This window comes from Halichoerus grypus, chromosome 8, assembly GCF_964656455.1.
Source record: "Halichoerus grypus chromosome 8, mHalGry1.hap1.1, whole genome shotgun sequence".
NCBI lineage: Eukaryota > Metazoa > Chordata > Mammalia > Carnivora > Phocidae > Halichoerus > Halichoerus grypus.
The window spans coordinates 50,880,838-50,901,058 of record NC_135719.1 but is presented as its reverse complement, the minus strand read 5'-3'; the positions used below and the strand labels follow the sequence as shown (position 1 = coordinate 50,901,058).

Here is a 20,221-nt window from a genome sequence, read left to right as displayed (position 1 = left end):
CAGCTAGGCACTTCCCCCATTATGTATTCTTTCATATTAAGGCCATTAACCAGTAATCACATATGCTGCAAATATTTTTCCCAACTTGTTATTTCCTATTAACTCTATCTTATTGATTTTGGGAGTGATTTTAAAACTATATAGAATTTTTTAATTTCGTATACATATATTTCAAACCTATTGGCGTTTCCTGTTTTGCTTTTGTGTTTTGACAGGCCTTTGCCATCTTAGGATCAGCTAAACTTTCTTCTCATTCTTTTGTTATGATATTTATCCTTTAACTTTTTAATTCACCTGGAATTTATTCTGGCACTTGATGCATAGTAAGACTCAGGACACTTTCTAATGATCACTCCTAGTTATTGCTTCAGTTCCTTACTAATGCCCAGGATGGTGTCAAAACCCTCAACTTCTGAGACACTATAAAGACAGGAGGAATAGAAGTCAAGGTCAGGAAGACCTGGGTTCCATAACCCTCCCTCCTCCTCCAAAGCTCAGTGTCTCCTACAATGTCCCTGGGTCCTTGCACTGCTGGCAGATAAAGGAACCCAGAGCCACTTTGCCTTGGCAGCCCGCTGTCAGGGAATCCCACCTGGCTTCCCAAAGAACCATGAAGTGCCAGTTGGAGTTCGTATGCTGCTGAGAACTCCCCAGCTGTTCTATCTGGCCACATCTGAGAAAGTCCTTTGTTCTCTCCAGTTCCCCACCAGCGCCTTCACCTGAGACGTATGCAGCCCTCTCTGCTCCCTCCCCCCTTTGTCAACATCAGACACTGGGAAAGCTCACGGGTGTTCCAGCTAAGCCAGGGACTTAACTGGTGCTAAATTTCAGGCTAGCCAAGACCAATTCTAAATAAGTCAGATCCCTATTTGCCCCTGGGTTGGCGTGCCTTTGGCTTGTGCCCCTTCTTTTCCCAGAAAGGTGGTCGGAAATTTAGTTTTAAGAAACTCAGGGTGTGAGGTGGGGCCCTAATGATAACTTTTCACACTCCTGCCTTTCTGAGTATTTTTCTGAGAAACTCAGAGAAATCTGTGTCATTAGGAAACTATATAACAAGGCTGCATTCTTTTTCTCTTCCTCTATGGTCCACCTGTTGTCGGGAATCAAAACATGTGTGGCTTATTCTCAACACATTCCTGAAATCAACAGCAACTGCTGAAAGCCCGCCTTGTCTCTGCTCACCAGTTCTCCACAGGGTCACAACCATTGTCCCAAAAGCTCCATTGTGGGGGTTTGAAATCCATCTGTCATTCATGGGGATGTTTGACACGCTCAGGTAAGCTCCCATCTTTAAGAGGTAAGAGTCTCCAGGTGCGGACTCTGTTGTCCTGTTCTTTTCCATGCCGCCTTAATTTCTGACTGAAGCTGAGCCCCTAGTGGGCTGGTACTATAGGCTGAATGCTTGTGTCCCTCTGAAATGCATATGTTGAATCCTAAGCCCCCAGTGTGATGGTATTGAGCAGTGAGCTTTTGAGAGGTAGTTAGGTCATCAGGGTAGAGCCCTCGTGAATGGAATTAGTGCCATTTTAAAAAGAGCTCCCTCACTCCTACTGTGTAAGGACACAGTGATGAGACTTCCATTTGGAGCTAGGAAGTGGGCTCCAAATCTGCCCACACCATTGATCTTGGACTTGCCACCCTCCAGAATTGTGAGAAATAAGTTGTCTGTATTTAAGCCACCCCGTCTATAGGGTTTTGTGATAGCAGCCTGAACAGACTAAGCAGGCTGGCCTGGCAGAATATTTCACCTCATTCTTGGAGACTGTGCTGGGTTTTCTCCATGTGTCCCTGACCTGATCTGCTCTCCCTCCATCCTTCACCCTTCTCTGTGCCCAGGAGACTGACCTTGACAGACTGCACCTGCTGAGTTCCCTTGTGCTCTGGTTTCTAATTGGGTTGGGCCAATGAGATGCATCAGTAGAAAAGCACAAGGTGGGCGAAGAGAAATATTGGGGTATTTACTCCCCTGGTTCTATCCTTGACGGGCCCTTTTCTTCCATATGGCTGTATTACTCTGAAGGAAACAGTTGCTTCAGGTGTCCCTTTCCTACAACTCTTATGGGATTCCAGTCACTACTTCCTTCCCTTTTGGTTCTTCTGCCTGAGGGGTGGTATCTCATGATCTTTTGTTGATTTCTGTTAACCCAGTCTCAGCCTTGTAAATAATACCTATATGAAGCTATCTTCAGTGATCTCTTTTGAGTGGGCCTTTGTGATCTGCCAGGACCCTGACATGGGGATCCCTTGCCAGGATGTGCTCCTCTTTAGCCTGCAAGGCTTCGTAGATTTGTAGATGGGGTCCGTCTGCCCTTCAGCCTTCAATCCAACCAGGTCACTGCAGGGATGTCCATTGTCCCTGACTATAGAATCCTTCATGTTTAACAGGTTATGGCTTGAGATAGAAAACGGGAATCTTGAGACAGCCTAGAATCCTAGTCATGAAGATCTTTGCCACATTATGGGCTGCATTGGGACCACCTAGGAATTTGCTGGAAATGCAGACTCAGGCCCCAACCCCAGACCTCCCGGGTCAGAATCTGCCTTTTAACAAGATACCCTGGCAATTTGCATTCACATCCCAGTGTGAGAAACACTGCCCTAGATTTACCATCCCAGCATTCTCTCTGGAGTATTCCTAACTTCCTGTGGGACTGTAAGGAAGCCAGAACCCAAATTCCCACTACTCCAGGTAACAAATCAAGGATATTTCTCTAGATTGGAACAGAGGCCCCCCCCAACCTCCTTCTCCAAGATGTTTTATCCATTTCAGCAAATCTTATTCTCTCTTACTATGTCGAGGAAACCTTTAAGTCAATGATACTCAAACTTGGTTGCATGTTAGAATCACCAGAGGAGCATCCTAGGTCAGTTTTAGAGCATTTGGGGGTGGTACCCAGGCGATGGTGTGTGTTTGTTTGTTTATGGGGGGAGTGGGGTGGGGAGGGGCAGAGGGAGAGAGAATCTTAAGCACGCTCCACACTCACCACAGCCCAATGTGGGGCTCGATCTCACAACCCTGAGATAGTGACCTGAGCCAAAATCAAGAGCTGAACGCTTAACTGACTGAGCCACCCAGGCGCCGCCCCCCCCCCCTCCGCCGCAGTAGTTTCTAAAACTCCCCACGTTATTCCATGAGGAGCCAAGGTTGAGAACTACTATTCTCAGTTCCTCAGAGGGCTCAACATTTTCAAAAGCAAAGCCCAGAAGAACTATAGGCTACTCCCGCTGAAAGGTGGGGAGAGGGGAAAATACAGACGGGGGATAAAATCATTGCTGTTCAGCTCCGCCAGGCGGGGCATCCCAGCACTGCGCTACCTGGCTTGAGGATCAGGGGCCAGGTCTCCTGGTCTCCCCAGCTGTTTTCCTGCAAACCCTCTCATAGCCTGCCTGAGTCTCCACGGAAGAAAGTGAGCTACTCAGAGGCCAGGTGCTCTCCCAAACTTCACTGTCTCCCCCCAGCTCATAGTAAATGCATTTTACGAAGATGCTGGGGTCAGCAAAAATGTATGCAAATGTAAGCACTTACCGCCTACGTTAATCCTTTCTCAATAACCACTGCTGTCTCGGGTGGCTTTTCTTTTCGTGCTCTTGTACTGCAATTTCACGCTCCTTATGTCCATGTGTCTATGTGTTCTCTTCCCTAAAAGTCCATAGGTTTCTTAAGATCAGAATGGACTCTCATTCCCCAATTTGCCCAAGTAGCAGGGCAGGCGCGGGAATCTGTCCCCTGAGCGCCATACTCCGTGTAACTGGCGTGCTGGTCTTTCTTTGAGAACTAACTATTCTGCCTCTGGTTTACCCAGAACCCTGCTTTTCCTGTCACAACTTTCTACGTCCTTCTGGATGCATGCCTTTGGTCCTCCCTCTGCCTCAACTTGGTGTGATGAAAAGACTGAAGGACCACAGAATTCTGGCTAAGTCCAAGTTAATTTGTTTGTTTACTTTTTTTTAAAGCAGTTCTTTTTCTTTTTTTTTTTTTTTTAAAGATTTTATTTATTTATTTGACAGACAGAGAGAGAGAGAGAGAGAACAAGCAGGGGGAGTGGCAGAGGGAGAGGGAGAAGCAGGCTGCCCACTGAGCAGAGAGCCTGATGTGGGGCTTGATCCCAGGACCCTGGGATCATGACCTGAGCAGAAGGCAGACCCTTAACCAACTGAGCCACCCAGGCGCCCCAAGTTAACTTGTTTCTAAAACTGGAAAAATAAGGCTAAGTCATTATAGGGTTAATGAGATATTATAGTGAGCTCTTCCCTTGGAAAAATGTGTTCAAGCAAAAATAAATGAAAATCATTCTCTTTTCCCATTAGATAAAAGCTGATTAAAAGGCTAATGGGTCCGCAGGCTCAGAGTATTAAGAAGAATGGTGCTCTATTTGTTCACATTTAAAAATGTATTAAACTATTTGTAGAATGTCTGCTATACACAAAGTGGTAGACATTGTAAGCCCTGTTACCTGGGAGCACAGAAACTTTTTAAGTCTAATAACCACTTAACCTTTGTAAGTTGTTTCCCCATCTGTTAAATGAAAATAATCTGTATGTCTATTTCATAAGGTTATATGAATACATAATGAGGTAATATTTGTAAAGTGCATAGTACCCTGCAGATACTCAGTAAATGCCAACTATAATTCCTAGAGCTTCTTGATTATAAAGAAATCAGTTGGCTCTGGAAATACTGGGCTGATGGTGATTTCCCTAGTGGTGACTTGTAAAATGCTAGGTTTCTAGAATAGTTCTGACTTAGGGAAGATCATGAATTCATTCCATCTGCAGGAAATACTTGCTGGAGTCTTACCTTTGAATCAAAAACTGAGAGATTGTTCTTTCAAAGTGCAGTAGATGACACAAGGAGCCCCTTGACATGCAGGACAAGCACTGGCCAGCAGAGAGCTTTATCTCGCATTTCCAGAGGGCCTTACTGTTGGCTCCGTCTCCCTTATCTGTTACCCGGTCACTCCCTAAGCAGCTGTGCGTAATAAACTCCAAATTCACAGACCGGGGTTATTGTGAATTTTTCTAAAGGAGAAGTACATGTAAGACTGAGTCTAATCTCCAAATATTTTCTCCTAAATATTCCATTCATCTGAAACTAGTTAACTATTTTAAACTATTTAAATTCCAAATTGCCGGGGCACCTGGGTGGCTCAGTTGGTTAAGCGACTGCCTTCGGCTCAGGTCATGATCCTGGAGTCCCAGGATCGAGTCCCGCATCGGGCTCCCTGCTCAGCAGGGAGTCTGCTTCTACCTCTGACCCTCCCCCTCTCATGCTCTCTCTCTCTCTCTCATTCTCTCTCTCAAATAAATAAATAAAATCTTTAAAAAAAATAAATAAATTCCAAATTGCCCTTAGGTGAAAGTTAAATACCATTGGCTCTACATATATTTTTCATAGAGATACTTAGTCCGAAAATCTAGTAGAATTGTGCCAGCTCTGTGGTCACTGTGTAGCATCGACTTTAAAGCAGTGGGATACTGGGAGCGAGGGGAGAGTTGTGTTGCTGATCTGTAGTGTTTGCTAATTTCCACGAATGTCTGCACTGGGGTCAATTTCAAGTACTAAAATGAAGTCACTTCATACAGAGTGGGGAAGAGAGGAGCATAATCCTCCTGATCAGGTAATGCCAAAGTCTTATTTTAGGAATATTTTCACTGTCATCAAAACTGCTAGTAAAATATCCATATTGACACTTTGGGGCATCCTTTTCTCTGACACCAAAAGCAGGAATGAAAAATGGGAAGGGTGCCTGAGTGGTGCAGTTGGTTGAGCAGCCAACTCTTGGCTTCAGCTCAGGTCGTGATCTCGGGGTTGTGGGATCGAGCCCCAAGTCATGCTTGAGTTTCTCTCTCCCTTGCCCTCTGCCCCTACCCCTGCACTCTCTCTTTCTCTGTGAAGTAAATAAATCTTTTTTAAAAATGGGAGAGGGCAACCCTGTCGGGACCCCTCTCACTCTGGAGCGCTTTCTCTGTATCTTCACTTAATAAACTTCTATGGCTTTACTCACACAAAAAAATTAAAAATGGAAGAAAGAAGGGACTACTAGACTAACTCACAAACTGGATGGTTGGCCTTGAATAAAGAAGAGTTGACCTCCTGGATCATTTTATCCACCTGAGCACAGCCCATTACACAGAATAAGAGCTCTACCAGCCTTCCTTCTCAGACTTGCTAATGATGTAGTAACACATTTAATATGGAATTTCAGGTTAGGAAGGGACAATCCATTCCTATTTCCAACAGCTCTAATTGTTCCTTCTATCGTGTGGAAGTCTGCTTGCTTTTAAATTCACCCATTGAATTTCTGGCCTAGGAAGGGAACATAGAAAACACATGTCATTCATTTTCCAACCGACAGCTCTGAGCTAATTGAGGACAGGGTTTCACCTTCTCTTAGAATTTACCCCTCCAGAATTAAAAAAAAAAAAAAAAAAAAAAAAGAATTTACCCCTCCAGGGGCGCCTGGGTGGCTCAGATGGTTAAGCGTCTGCCTTCAGCTCAGGTCATGATCCCAGGGTCCTGGAATCAAGCCCCACATCGGGCTCCTGGCTCAGCGGGGAGCCTGCTTCTCCCTCTTCCTCTGTCTCTCCCCCTGCTCATGCTCTCTCTCTCTCTGTCTCAAATGAATAAATAAAATCTTAAAAAAAAAAAAAAGAATTTACTTCTCCCGGATGCATATCCTAGTATTCGCAGTTTCTCATCACCCTTTTTATATTTCTTTGGACATGCTCCAATTTGCCCACATCCCTCTTAAAATAGGCCCAATGACCGAACGCATTGTCAGCTCTGAATCACAGGGAACTGTTACTTGCCTTGTTCTGATCATCACATGTGTACCAGTTCAGCCTCATATCACATATGCTTTTTTGGCAATGTGATGGCACCACACTGTTGATTTACATAACCTTGTAGGTGACTAACACCCTAAGTCTTTTTAAGTGTTACTAAACCTCTTATTTCTCATGCTCTAATTGCATTTTAAGAAATCTACATCTAGTGAATATTCTAAAAACCAGTGAATTGCACTCTTTGTCAGTGGGTTGTATGATATGTGAATATCAATAAAGCTGTTAAAAAAATATAAGTGCAGGAAAGAAAAGCAGATGTGTTTTATCAAATAACGACTAAATCTTGCCAGACACATTATTTCACATAATCCTTTCAACAATCCTTTGGCGTTCTAGAGGAACTAAGAGCCTTGTGTAAGTGGGGGAGCAGGGATTTGAACATAGGTCTGCTCAAGATGCCCATGTTCCTTCCACCACACTGCTTCCCTGTCACCGTGCTACGTGCTAGGCACCACGATTGGTGCCCAGCTGAAGTTAGAGGGAGAAGGTCTTCCAGGCAAGCAGCGCCGCAGGACCATGTGGACCCTCAGAGCGCTAGTAGGTGATAGGGTGACTTAGAGAGATTCAGGCATGAAAAGGAAGGTGTCCCAAAAGTGAAGCATTTATGATGATTGGTGAAAGTGGGGGTGGTAGAGCTGGGGGAGGTGTTGGAAATAACCCTGTGAGAGACCCAGAGTGGCAGTGTGGGTCACATAGGATGAAGTGCTGGTAGCAAGGTCTCAGCTTGGTCTGTGTCTCAGGTGTGTTACCTAGGAAGAATAGCTGTATGCACATCAGAGTGCTGATTTTAAAGGGGCCAGGGTCCTGCCTGGGTTATAGAGGCAGGGGCTGAAGCCTGGGGCATCCAGGAGTCCGGTCCTGCGACACAGAATCAAACTGAACCCCAGGATGAGGCTGAAGCCCAGAGGCCAGAACCAGAGCATTTAGTGAAGCAGGACAAGTCACAGGGTGACCTAACAGTGTCCCCTGAACTCCTGAACCAGGGCTCCTTGAAACCTTCAGCTAGAGGTAGGATTTGTCCCTGAATCTGGGGCAGAGCCAAAGCTATATATGAATGTCCAGTGGCCCAGAATGGGGACTGACAGAACATTAAAGTGCCTATCCAGTGTGGGGTTTTTTCCCTGCAACATGCATGACCAATGACAGCTGCAGTTATACATACCCCTGCAGAAGTAGTCAGGGTTAGAACATTCTGGGTGCACCCCATGACTCCACTTTCTTCCCTACTACACAAGAAAGTGTATCAGGAAGTGACAACGTTATTTCAGGAGTAGCTGTGAATCTGTTCCATTCGGTTTGGCCATCAGCAAACATTACTGGTGTGCATGTCTGGTTTGGGCAGGCCAGTGTGATAGGATCTCCCGGGTGGGCATCAGCAGGCAGACTGTGCCTGTGCGGCCAGAATCCCTGGCTTAGCCTCTCTCTCTCTGTCTCTCTCTCTCAGCCAACCACTCACGCAGCCAAGACTCCTTGGGTTTCACGTAACAGATACAAGCTTGCCTGAGCTCAATGGAGAGAGTGCTGGACATGGGCCAGGGCAGGAAGGGCAGCGGGGCCTCAGGGGGGTCAGAACAAAGCCCTGAGAGGCCCCAGGAATGGAGACAACTCTTCTCTTGCCACCTCCCTTTTTCTCTCAGGGGTGACCTGGTTTCTCATCTCTACTTCTCCCTGACACTCTTTCAGCCTCGTCTCCCTACAGCCCAGTTTTTCTGCTTCTCAGGGCTCACAGTGACAGTGGCCATGCTAGCCCCTTGTTGTATGCTGTCCTCGTTTCAGGGCCAACAGTGACCGACCAGAAGGCCTGTGTCCCAGTCCCAGATGCCCTGGCGAGAGAAGCTGGTTTTCTCAGCTTGGGTCAGGAGCGTGGAGTCCAGTAGCATGTGGGCACTTGGGACCATGGTGGCTCCTGGGACACACTGTAGTGGAAGAGGGTGAGGGAAGCTCTTAGGGAAGGAGGCAGAGGTTGGACAGAGACCCCATAATGTTGCTTCTTCCCTCCAAATCATTGTCACTACCACCTTTGGCCATGCTAAGTCCTCCTCTCAGGCTGCCTCGCTATTGCTCTGTCTTCTCCCTGAAGCATCTGGTTATTGGCTGGACATAGTTTGTTGACTAAAAACACCTTCTCCACAAACTTCAGCAAATTGGTGATGAATGTATGCAATAACATTTTTTTTCATGTAGAATAATCAAATCTAGAGACCACATTTGAGGAGAGATACCATTTTTTTTTAAAGATTTTATTTATTTTAGAGCTAGAGAGCAAAAGTGTGGGGAAGAACAGAAGGAGAGAGACCAGCAGATTCCATGCTGAGTGTGGAACCTGATTCAAGGCTCAGTCCCATGACCCCGAGGTCATGACCTCAGCCAAAAATCAAGAGTCAGATGCCCAACCAACTGAGCCACCCAGGCACACACCCTCCCCCCTCTTTTCTTTTTTTGAGAGAGAGAGAGAGAGAGGACAGGGAAGGGGCAGAGGGAGAGGGAGAGAGAGAATCTTAAGCAGGCTCCACCTTCAGCTTAACCAAATGAGCCACCCAGGTGCCCCAAGGGATACCATTTTAAACTAAAGACATCCCAAGTACATTGGAAATGAGCCCATTTACAAGGATCCACACTGCCTAGCAATATATTTTACAACCAACAAAGTGCCTTGTAAACAGTCCTCATATTATGTTTGAATGAGAACTATCTTACTCATACTTCAAGTATCTAAAGAATAAAATCTGCAAGCAGGGGCTAGAAGCAGAAAATTTTGAGTTTCTAACCTAAGTGGGTTCCTGCTTCATATTTGTAAGACGGCATTGAGGGGAACTATGGGGAAAGCAGTTAAATCTGAAAGCTATCCTCTAAGGCTCTGCAAGCAACCGAGACTTCCGACCCTATAATCTCTAATGGTGATGACAATGATATCATCTGAATGCTTATTTCATGTCAGACACTGTGCTAAGCACTTTACATGGATTATCTCATTTAATCTTTTCAACGTCTCTATGAGATAAATAGTAGTAGTATTCCCATTTTACAGATAAGGAAACTAAGGCACAGAGCTTAAGTACCATTCCCAAGACTTCATGAATGGTAACTTGCAAAACTAAGATGTAAGCCTAGGTCTAGCTGAAGCTCAAGAATTTTTTTTTTTTTTAAGATTTTATTTATTTATTTGACAGAGAGAGACACAGTGAGAGAGGGAACACAAGCAGGGGAGTGGGGGAGGGAGAAGCAGGCTTCCCACGGAGCAGGGAGCCCGATGCGGGGCTCGATCCCAGGACCCTGGGATCATGACCTGAGCCGAAGGCAGACGCTTAACGACTGAGCCACCCAGGCGCCCCGAAGCTCAAGAATTTTTATCTTAACCAATATAATTTACTTAGAGATTCAAACAATAAATTTTTTAAAAATTATTTGAGGGTGGGGCGCCTGGGTGGCTCAGTCACTTAAGCATCCAACTCTTGATTTTGGCTCAGATCATGGTCTCAAGTTCATGGGACTGAGCCCTGATTCTCCATCTCCCTCTCCTCCTCCTCCCCTCCCCCCATCTCTCTTTCTAAAAAAAAAAAATTATTTGAGGGGTGCCTGGCTGGCTCAGTCAGTTAAGCATCTGACTCTTGATCTCAGCTTAGGTCTTGATCTCAGGGTCATGAGTTCAAGCCCCACATTGGGCTCCATGTTGGGCATGGAGCCTACTTAAAAAAAATAATTTGAAAATGAAGCACCCTAAGAAAGAAAGAGGAAGATGGAAGGAAGGAAGGAAGGAAGGAAGGAAGGAAGGAAGGAAGGAAGGAAGGAAGGAAGAAAAGGAAAGGAAGGAAGGAAGGAAGAAGCCCCCTAATGAACATTAGGTTTTCTTATCATTTTCATGACTCCTTAGGTCTTTTCATTTTCAATGTGTTTAAGTGTATTTCTGTGTCTCCTATAAAGAGGGCACTGATGTCAAGGGGGATGTAAAAATGATTAAGACCCTCTTGGGACTTTCAAGAAGCTCAAGCTCATCTAATAATAAGGAAGAGGCTGTATAAACATAATTTCAACATATGATACACCATCCTAGAAACAAAGTCTAGAGGAGATTAAGGGAAGGTGCAGTCATGTTCACTTACTATATAAAAGTTATGATTTAGGGCACCTGGGTGGCTCAGTTGGTTAAGGGACTGCCTTTGGCTCAGGTCATGATTCCAGGGTCCCAGGATCGAGTCGTGCATCGGGCTCCCTGCTCAGCAGGGAGTCTGCTTCTCCCTCTGACCCATTCCCCTCTCATGCTGTCTCTCTCTCTCAAATAAATAAAATCTTAAAAAAGTTATGATTTGTTGCATATGAATATTGTTAGATGAATTGTAGAAGAGAGACAGAAATCCCACGTTAACCAAAGTAATCAACAATTCTGAAGTGTGATGTTTAACAAGACTAGTATGACTTCTGGTAAATCATGTAGCTATGTCTTTATGTGAACCATGGAATGTGACCCCTCTAAATAAGACCATGACTTTAAAGGAAGAAATGCATCCTCGACAGGCTTGATCCTTGTTGCATATTTTCAGTAAACACTCTTCCTGAGGAAAACTCCTCTAATGTGAGCTGTAAGTCAGCAAACCAAGGCAGGGAGAATAAGAAGAAGAGCAGGCGAGATCTTTGGAAAGAGCTCTCTACTCAATGTGACACTTTAGATCTCAAGAATCTTTCCAGAACAGTCCCAGACATAAATGGATACACCTGTTCTTTGTACTTTGATTGCAGAAACCAGTCTGTCATCTGCCACCAGCTGGGCCCAGTGGGTCTTGGTTCTGCCTGCCATCCAGGAATCTGAGGTGTCCATTCCCATTGCCAACCCGGCTCTCTGTTCAGGTAACTCAATTTCACGTGCACATTTCTGTCCCCCTGAAGTCTGCAGCAGTCCGTGATCAGAGAGGCTTCGCCGTGGCAGTGGAAAGCAGGATGCACTCCAGACTTTGGACAAAGTAGCTCTAGTGCTCCTTTTCATTTATGTACAACTTTACATTACAAAGCCCGTCACAATCATCATTAATTAAACCTGCCGCTCATTGCCCTCTGAGGTAGGACTGAATTAGTCTGCTCATTTTACTCCTGACAAAACAGATAGAAGGGCTTAGGGATTTGCTGAAGTGAAGTGGTTCAATCAAGGAAGCATGGCCCAATTCTTTTTTCTAGTTCATTCTTTTTTGCCTGGAAAGAGGCCTTCACGGTGCCCAGCTCTTAACTCCAAGCAGCTTAAGGAAGTCAACTGGGAAGAGCTTCTTGGCAGGGAAACGATAGCAATCTGGAGCAGAGCAGAGCAGAGCAGCAATGTGGGGCTTGAATTATTTGAAAACAGCCAAGCATATTCTGCTGGTTCCCCGTGGATGTCAGACACGTGTGCGCACTCGATTCCTCCCGTCAGGCCGGGGAGCAGGGCCGGGACCTGGGGCCATAGCGGGAACACGGCTTACACACAGAGCAGCCCACCCACCACCCACATTTCCACTCTCTGTCACCGATCCTTTGTGTTATGATTTTAAACAAACTCAAAATCAAACCTATTCCAAGAGCAGGCCTAGTCCCGCAATCTGTGGGGCTTGAGGTGAAAAAAAGTGAAAACAAACAACAACAAGAAATAACAAAAACAAAAACAAAGAAAACAGTGAAAACAGGGGGCGCCTGGGTGGCTCAGTCGGTTAAGCGTCTGCCTTCAGTTCAGGTCATGATCTCAGGGTCCTGGGATCGAGCCCCACATCGGGCTCACTGCTCAGTGGGGAGTCTGCTTCTCCCTCTCCTGCTCCCCCTGCTTGTGTTCCCTCTCTCGCTGTCTCTCTGTCAAATAAATAAAATCTTTAAAAAATAATAATAAAATAAAATAAAATATCCTCGGGGTATCTGGGTGGCTCAGTCGGTTAAGCGTCTGCCTTCAGTTCAGGTCATGATCTCAGGGTCCTAGGATTGAGCCCCGCATCGGGCTCCCTGCTCGGCAGGGAGTCTGCTTCTCCATCTCCCTCTGCCTGCAGCTCCCCCTGCTTGTGCTCTCTCTCTGTCAAATAAATAAATAAAATCTTAAAAAAAAAAAAAAACCAGTGAAAATAGGCCCACATATCTTGTGTCTAAATATTTAAAAATTATAAATGAAGATAACAAGTAAGTTTCTTACCTTGAGAGATATGTTTATAATGACCTAAAAAAGTGATATGAAATTTAGAATACTTGGCTGCACAGAGCTCCATGCCAGAATGCGGTGATTCAGGGAGAGCAGTCCTGGCCTGGACTGACGCCCTGCTTTCTCCCCCCCGGCAAAGCCGGCATCATGAAGGGCCTCATACACATACACACAGGGTCCCAGCCCATGCGTTCAAGCTCTGGCCACATTAGCACCCCCTTTTGGCCATTGCTTATGCCTGTGGTGCCAGACCAATGGCACAGTGTATCCTCAGAAGGATAGGTCAGGAAAAGAGGCCCCTACCATTCCCGGAAGCAGGGTCTTTGGCAGGGAATTCTGGGGTCTGGGAACCTAGAGTGGGTTCTAGAAAGGGAGCATGGCTCTGAGTGAATACATCCACCTGGCCTGTGGATTCCTCACCCAATGGGGAGTGGGGACCCGAAGAGGACAAGGGTGGCTCTCTAAAGAGCGGGCCCGAGGGGAGGGGCCCCTCTTGCTAACACAAGAGAGCAAATGATATCTGGCCAAATAATACATAAGCCAAAAGTGTGAGTTAATACTGGAGCCTGCACAAATCTGGATACCAGAAGTAATTGCTACCTCAACTATAATACACATGGGCATGAGCTGTTTCAAGTGTTTTGCCTGCTCTCCTCCCACACATAACTTATTCTGGGCAGTAGCCATGCTCTCCAGTAGGTATAAGGGCCAGAAATCAAATGAATAAACTCCATAATTAAATATTTTACTGGAGAGATTACACCCAGATTCCAAAGTTCTAGGTGGTGATCCTGGCATGGGTGACCTTTTTATTTTTTTAAGATTTTATTTATTTATTTGAGAGAGAAAGAATGAGACAGAGAGAGAGCATGAGAAGGGGGGGCGGTCAGAGGGAGAAGCAGGCCCCCTGCTGAGCAGGGAGCCCAATGTGGGACTTGATCCAGGGACTCCAGGATCATGACCTGAGCTGAAGGCAGTCGCTTAACCAACTAAGCACCCAGGCGCCCCATGGGTGACCTTTTTGTTGCCTCCCCAAGAAGAAAAGCGTGACTCCCTGGGGCCCTGGGTGTGTGCTGCCCTGCTCTTTGTAGCAGTCCTTGGGTCAGCCAAGGTTGCAAGGAGCTATGGGACAAAACCAATCCCTCCGTCCGCATGATTCTCCTCAGAATCAGAGTCATGATCTCAGTCCTGGCTTGACATACAAAAAAGTTAAAATTATGAGCTTCTTTGTTAAGTCATATCTCTATTTCATTTAATGATTTACAACATTTAATTAAAAAAACTATGTCCACACATAAAAAGTATTTTTAGTCATCAATTCTCAAGGCAAAAGATGTAAATAGTGAAATGTATAAGATGTATACTTTGATGTTAATTTGTTGTTGTTGTGTATTTCAATGATAAGAGCACTGGATTCTGGATTCTTGGCTCAGACAAAGGCTTTAGTTCAGCCTTCTCTAACACCATGGTTCCTAATGTATGAAAGACGTATTTCCTTAATGATCTTTGGATGTTAGCTACATAAATGAATTCCTTAAATTTTTTTTTTAATAGAGATAAAAACACAGCCCGAATCAGAAAAAAGAGTCAATTCATACCATCAGGTAGTGGTCACTTCTGGGGTGTGGACAGACAGATCCTCCTTCTGCCCTCACCCCCACCCCCAGCCTTCTCCCCCACAGATGCACTCTGTTCAGACAGAGCCACTCTGTGAGCCAAGGACAATATGTGCGCCTACGTTGACCCCATTTCTGGTTGTCACTTGACAACTTGAGCCAACTATTACTAGATGACCCAACGGTTATGATGTTGCCACCCAAAGTACCTACCTTCCTGGAGGCATGCCCTCAGCCTCCCCACCTGTCCAGGCTCCCACGTCATTGTGATTCAGCCTCCTCACCCAGCCAGTTCAAGTGAATCATATGTCCAAGTAAGTGACTTAGTGCTGGTCAATAAGATCTTGCTGGGGTGGCCCCGTCCTGCTCTCTAATAAGAAGCATGGCTTTCAGATGATGCTGATGACCATTCATAAAACTTGATGTCCCGGATGCTGTTCATCCAGAATAGTCCGGGAATGGGGCATTCTAATACACTGGGGAATCTGCTGACCTATAGACTACCAGTTTTGAAAGAAAAATAAACTAATTAGGAAAGAACTACAAATTAACAAAACAGCGCATCACTGGCATATCATAATTTTACCCAGCATTGTAATTACGTATGCATGTACCCCACTTCTCCTGCAAGACCACAGGCTTCTTAAGGGATGGTCAGTACCAGTTTCGTCTTTATTCCCCTTATAGTACCTAGTGGGTTGCTTTATATATTGTAGGTGCGAAAAAAAAAAAAAAAGGTTTTGTTAAATGAATGAAAATATAGAACACAAACTATAATTTGCCACCACTGACTTAATCCTTCTCTGATGACTCAGGCCCTCCAGGGTTCAGGCTTATTATTACGTGTGTTATCTCTGGGGATTTTTAATACAGACCAACTGGCTGACAGGGGAATTCTACAATGACTGGAAGACAGTACTGGGTATCTACCGATTCATTCCACTTCTATGTCTATGTGCCTGTATTTAAAAGTCAAACACAGAAGTGATCCCACTCATTATTCCCTGAAAGAAATACCGCATCCCATAGAAGATTTCAAATAAAGAGTATTAGCTAGCTTCTGCTTTTAAACTTTCACCAGGTCAAGGAATTTATCTTTGAGATTTTTGAAAAGGTAGGATGTCATTAGTACTATTAATGTATTATAACAGTTATTTTATTAAAGTCTAATCATCAGATTATAATTTAATGAATGCACACATATTTATCGCTATGCACCTAATATATGCCAAGCCCTGTGTTAGTCATTAGGGATACAATATGAATATAATTCATACCCTCAAGAAATTTAAATAATTTATCTTTAAGAGCATTTTATTATACAGATCATTTTACAGAACTTTAGATATCACTGTAGAAAATTAGCCTGGGTGTGATGTGACCCTCTAACAGGTCCTATAACTCACTCAAAATACAGAATAATACAAAAGAAAAAATGCAGATGTTAACTTAATTATTGACATTAGTCTTTTTTTTTTCCTGAAAAACTCAGCCTCCAGAATGTTCATTTAAGAATCTAGTTTTTTACACTTTTTGAATGCTGGGTAAGTTAGCTTCTGGACATGAGGTGATTTTCATTTCCATTGAGTACCATGTCTGTCCCCCAGGACTTGGGGGCAAGGCAGCTGCCCCAAGTGGGGAGAAAGGAGCCATCACAGCACCCCTCCCCTCTGGCCAATCTTTCTGTGGGTGCAGTCGCGAGAGAGGCGGCAGGAGGGAACCCTGCCCTGGGATTCAGGAGAAACCAGTCCAGTTTGTCAGCTTCCTGTAAACACGCTGATTTTCATCATGACAGTAGGACTTTACAATTCAATCTTCATATCTAAAACTAAGGGTTTAGATGCAATCAGTTTCCCAACATATATTCTGCGAAACACAGGTCCCAGAAGATGCTCCATCAAAAAGGTGCCTCGGAGCACAAGTGTGAGGAAGCCTGAACTCTGCACCCGACTGTGAAGAGTCAGTCACAAAGCACATCAGCACACTGAGGATTTGGAGAAACCATATCATCAAAACACTGTGAGAGCAGCATTTCTCAAAAGCGTTTGGCATGAAACCCATTCTTCTAGCTTCACCCACTGATTCACTTAATGTTCTGAGGTACAAACTTTGGAAACAATAAATGATCTCTATACTCATTGGTTTTATAGTATCTTAAAGCAGAAAATAGTCTTAGAAGATAGAGGTCCATAAGGTTAGGATCTCATAGCTAGTCAGCGGCCAAACTAGGTCCCTTTCATTTGTCAATTTCTCACATTCCATATGCCAATAACCCCAGTGAATGAAATTTTGCTGTGAGCAGGGCTCCAAAGAGGGCCAGTAATTGAAATTTACAGATTTTTCACTAAGCTCCAGGGTTTCCACTTTGGGTTAAATTCTTGGTTGAAGTGACTCCTGATTAAGCAAAACTAATGGTGCATATCCATAGGCTGGGGAGATGTTACCCAGCAGAGAATTATCCACAATTCAAGAAACTAATGAGAAGGGGGGAAGTGAAACAAACAGCACACAGTCCAAAGCCCAAGTAATTATCTCCTGGGTAACTAAAAGTAAATTCCTTTTTTTTTTTTTTTTTAATACTGAGTTCAAGGAGATCCTTTGATTTTTTTTTTTCTTAAAGTATTGAGTCATATTTTCCTTTGGTGTCAGGATTAAGAAAAGAGAACTGATATTTGCTATACCAACCTCAAAGTCCAGTGTCCTAGATAGTGTCTCCTTAATGCTAACTTAAAAAAAGTCTCACACATCACTTCATAATGGACTTTGCCTTGAGCTTAAAGGACAAAGATAGTTTTAAGCTTCACTTTCTTTTCAGGCGGTTTGCTTGTAAAGAATTCTGTAAGTTGGTGGCTAAGTAAACAACTGCATGCTCCTAGCGGTGAATTGGCTGTCCCACAGTCCCAACTATAGTATAGCCCAACCCCAAAGTAATTAAAGAACCGAGCAATTTGCATTCTTTTCCTACAAAACTACTCTTGAGTAGCAGATGGCAAACACAAATGTTTTGCTCTAGAGACATATGGAAACCTCTCTGTTTCATAAAAGCCTCAATGAATATTAAACGCTGAATAATGGCATTCATTGCAAAAATAAGATGTTGTGATAATCTCCCAAACAGGCCTAATTAGGCCATATAGCTACTTGAGTTTCATAGAGTAATACGTGGGAAATTACTATGTGATTAGGATTTCATTAGCAGTTTTTCTTAATCTGAATTTTCATCCTGGCACCGAAAAATCACCTATTCAGCCTATTTCTTCAGCATTCTGTTATGTTGCAACCATCACTTATAATTGTAAAATCTTAAAAATGAGTAATCAAAGAATTCTGCTTGATTTCATATTAACTGCTTCAGTTCTGTCTGAACAGTGAGAGTGAGGAATTTCAAGAGAGAGCGGATATTTTATCATAGGTTCTGGAGCATTCAACACGTTCCCTGATTAACCCCATTTAATAAGCCTTGCTGCTGTTAAATTAGAAAAAAAGTCTATGTTTATTCAGGAAATGATTATCCATATTAAGTGGGAATTGGAAGCAGGAATATGACTGGATATGGCTCCAAATACAAAGCAGAGTCTCATTTTTCTCTGAACCTTTTAGACTGGCACCCTCATAAATTGTTGTCACCACCACAGAGAGGACTGAAACGTTGCACTCCTTGGAAAGAGAGAAGTACTGATAACTGAGTCATAGGGTGGACTGAATGCTATTTGGAACAAGGAACTAGGTGTCTTGTGCTCCTTTCCCAGCACCACACCCTGCCTGGCCTCCAAGAGACCTACTAGGCCTCGAGGCTGTTGGGGTAAATCTCGATTCACCAGGGTGCTTGGTTTGCGTGGGAGGGTCACCTGTTATGGGGGTTTGGATTCAAGAGCCAAAGGATTCTATAGTCAGGAAGGGATTATCTAACCCAGCCCCCCTCATTTTACAGTTGAGGAAACTGAGGCATAGAAAGGTTGTTGTCCTTGTTTAAGGTCACAGAGCAGAGCTAGTTAGTGGCAGAGCTGGGAACAAAACTCAGGTCACCTGGTGCTTAGTCCAGTCCTCTCTCCATTACAAAACCCCAGAACTTAGAAAGTTCAAGGCTGGGACATCTGGGTGGCTCAGTCCGTTGAGTGTCCAACTCTGATTTCAGCTCAGGTTATGACCTCAGGGTTGTGAGATTGAGCCCCTGTCAGGCTCCTTGCTCAGCAGGTAGTCTGCTTGACCTTCTCTCTCTCCCTCTGCCCCTCCCCCCCAGTCTCTCTCTCTCTCTTTCAAATAAATACAATAATCTTTTAAAAAAAGAAAAAAGAAAGTTCAAGGCTGCCGAAATGGTTGACCTTCGCTACTTGCTTTGAGTTGAGGTAGAATAGAGAGGAGTCAGGTGTATAAGTGCCTTTGTTAATTCTAGCTTTGGACCACCCAGCCCCTCTTTAAGCAATCAGTTATTTGCTTCTTGCTCTTCTTCCAGTTCAACATCAACCCACCTGTTTAAGAGAACAAGTCAGAATTTTCCTGGATCAGCTCCATGACTTCTCCAGAAATTCCAACATAAACAACCACCTAGCAGTACTCAATACAAATATCGATAGGTACTTGACACTGAAACGTGCTAGTATTCATTTGTTGCTTCTGTAGTCTTGTCTCCTGTTTTCTCTGTTTCTAATGGACCCCATGATTTAGGTTGAGCTTGACCCTTCACTCAGCCCCACCCAGTTGGTCTAGGCCAGTCTCTTGGACGTTAGGATTATTTCATGGCAGGGCAGTCAGGTCCCAGGGAACTCAATTTTAGGGGATTTATTTAAACTTTTGAGGAAGAGGATTCTCTATATTCTGCTTTGTTGAATGTGGAAGCAAGGAGTTCGGGGAGTTTCAGGAAGACATTTTGCAACCACATTGGGCTGGCCTGTTGAAATAAGTGTTACTTTGAGGAAGCATTGCTAAGAAAATGAGAGAGAGAAACCCCATGTCCGAGGCATGTCATTTGAACCACTGGATGACTCACCTGTCATTAGTTTTATATCTGATTATTTTAGTATGTGATTAAATAAATATTTTCATTATTTAAGCCATCCAGTGTTCTATTATTTACTGCCATAAACATCTCAGATCTGTTATGATTGTGAGTTTCAGCATATCTTCATTTTGCCAATGGATCAGAGTCCATTTTAAATTTGGTCCCAAAATGCTTTCTTTAATCACTCACGCTTATCAGAAACTCTACCCAAAATGCATAGTACTTACTGCATATGCCTTATTTGACACAAAATCCTGCATAGCAATGTCTAGGTTAATGAAAGGAATGGATTTTACTAAAATATTTTATCTTATTTTTTGTAAAATATTTTATTGTCAGAAACTTTATATCAGAGAAAGAAATAATACAAGAGGTATTCAAATGGATTCCTTACAGCCTACCCCCTAGTAGAGTAAAATATTGGTCCCAACTCTCTATGCAGGCTAAGCTTGACCTCCCCTTTCTGCCGGCTGGACCCTACCCAGAAATGGAGCCACTCAGAATTGTTGCAACTTGGGTGGCTTCCTCCACATTCTAGATGATTAGGTATTCACTCCTGACACCCAAGAAAGAGTTTTGCTTTCATCTGAGCATTGGCCATGGTCCTTGCCCATATTC

At 44.1% G+C, this 20,221-nt stretch overlaps 1 protein-coding gene across 4 annotated transcripts in view; it reads left to right on the top strand.

Moving 5' to 3' along the window:
- The window catches only part of LACTB (lactamase beta), a 49,064-nt gene extending 32,322 nt beyond the window's left edge, over nt 1-16,742 (top strand). For all 4 annotated transcript variants that reach the window (XM_078079247.1, XM_078079246.1, XM_036081130.2 and 1 more), the window contains 3 exons: nt 1,150-1,276; nt 11,581-11,688; nt 16,484-16,742. The gene's annotated coding sequence lies outside the window, so the exon portion shown is untranslated. The remainder of the gene's footprint in view (nt 1-1,149; nt 1,277-11,580; nt 11,689-16,483) is intronic.
- The last annotated feature ends 3,479 nt before the right edge of the window (nt 16,743-20,221 follow it).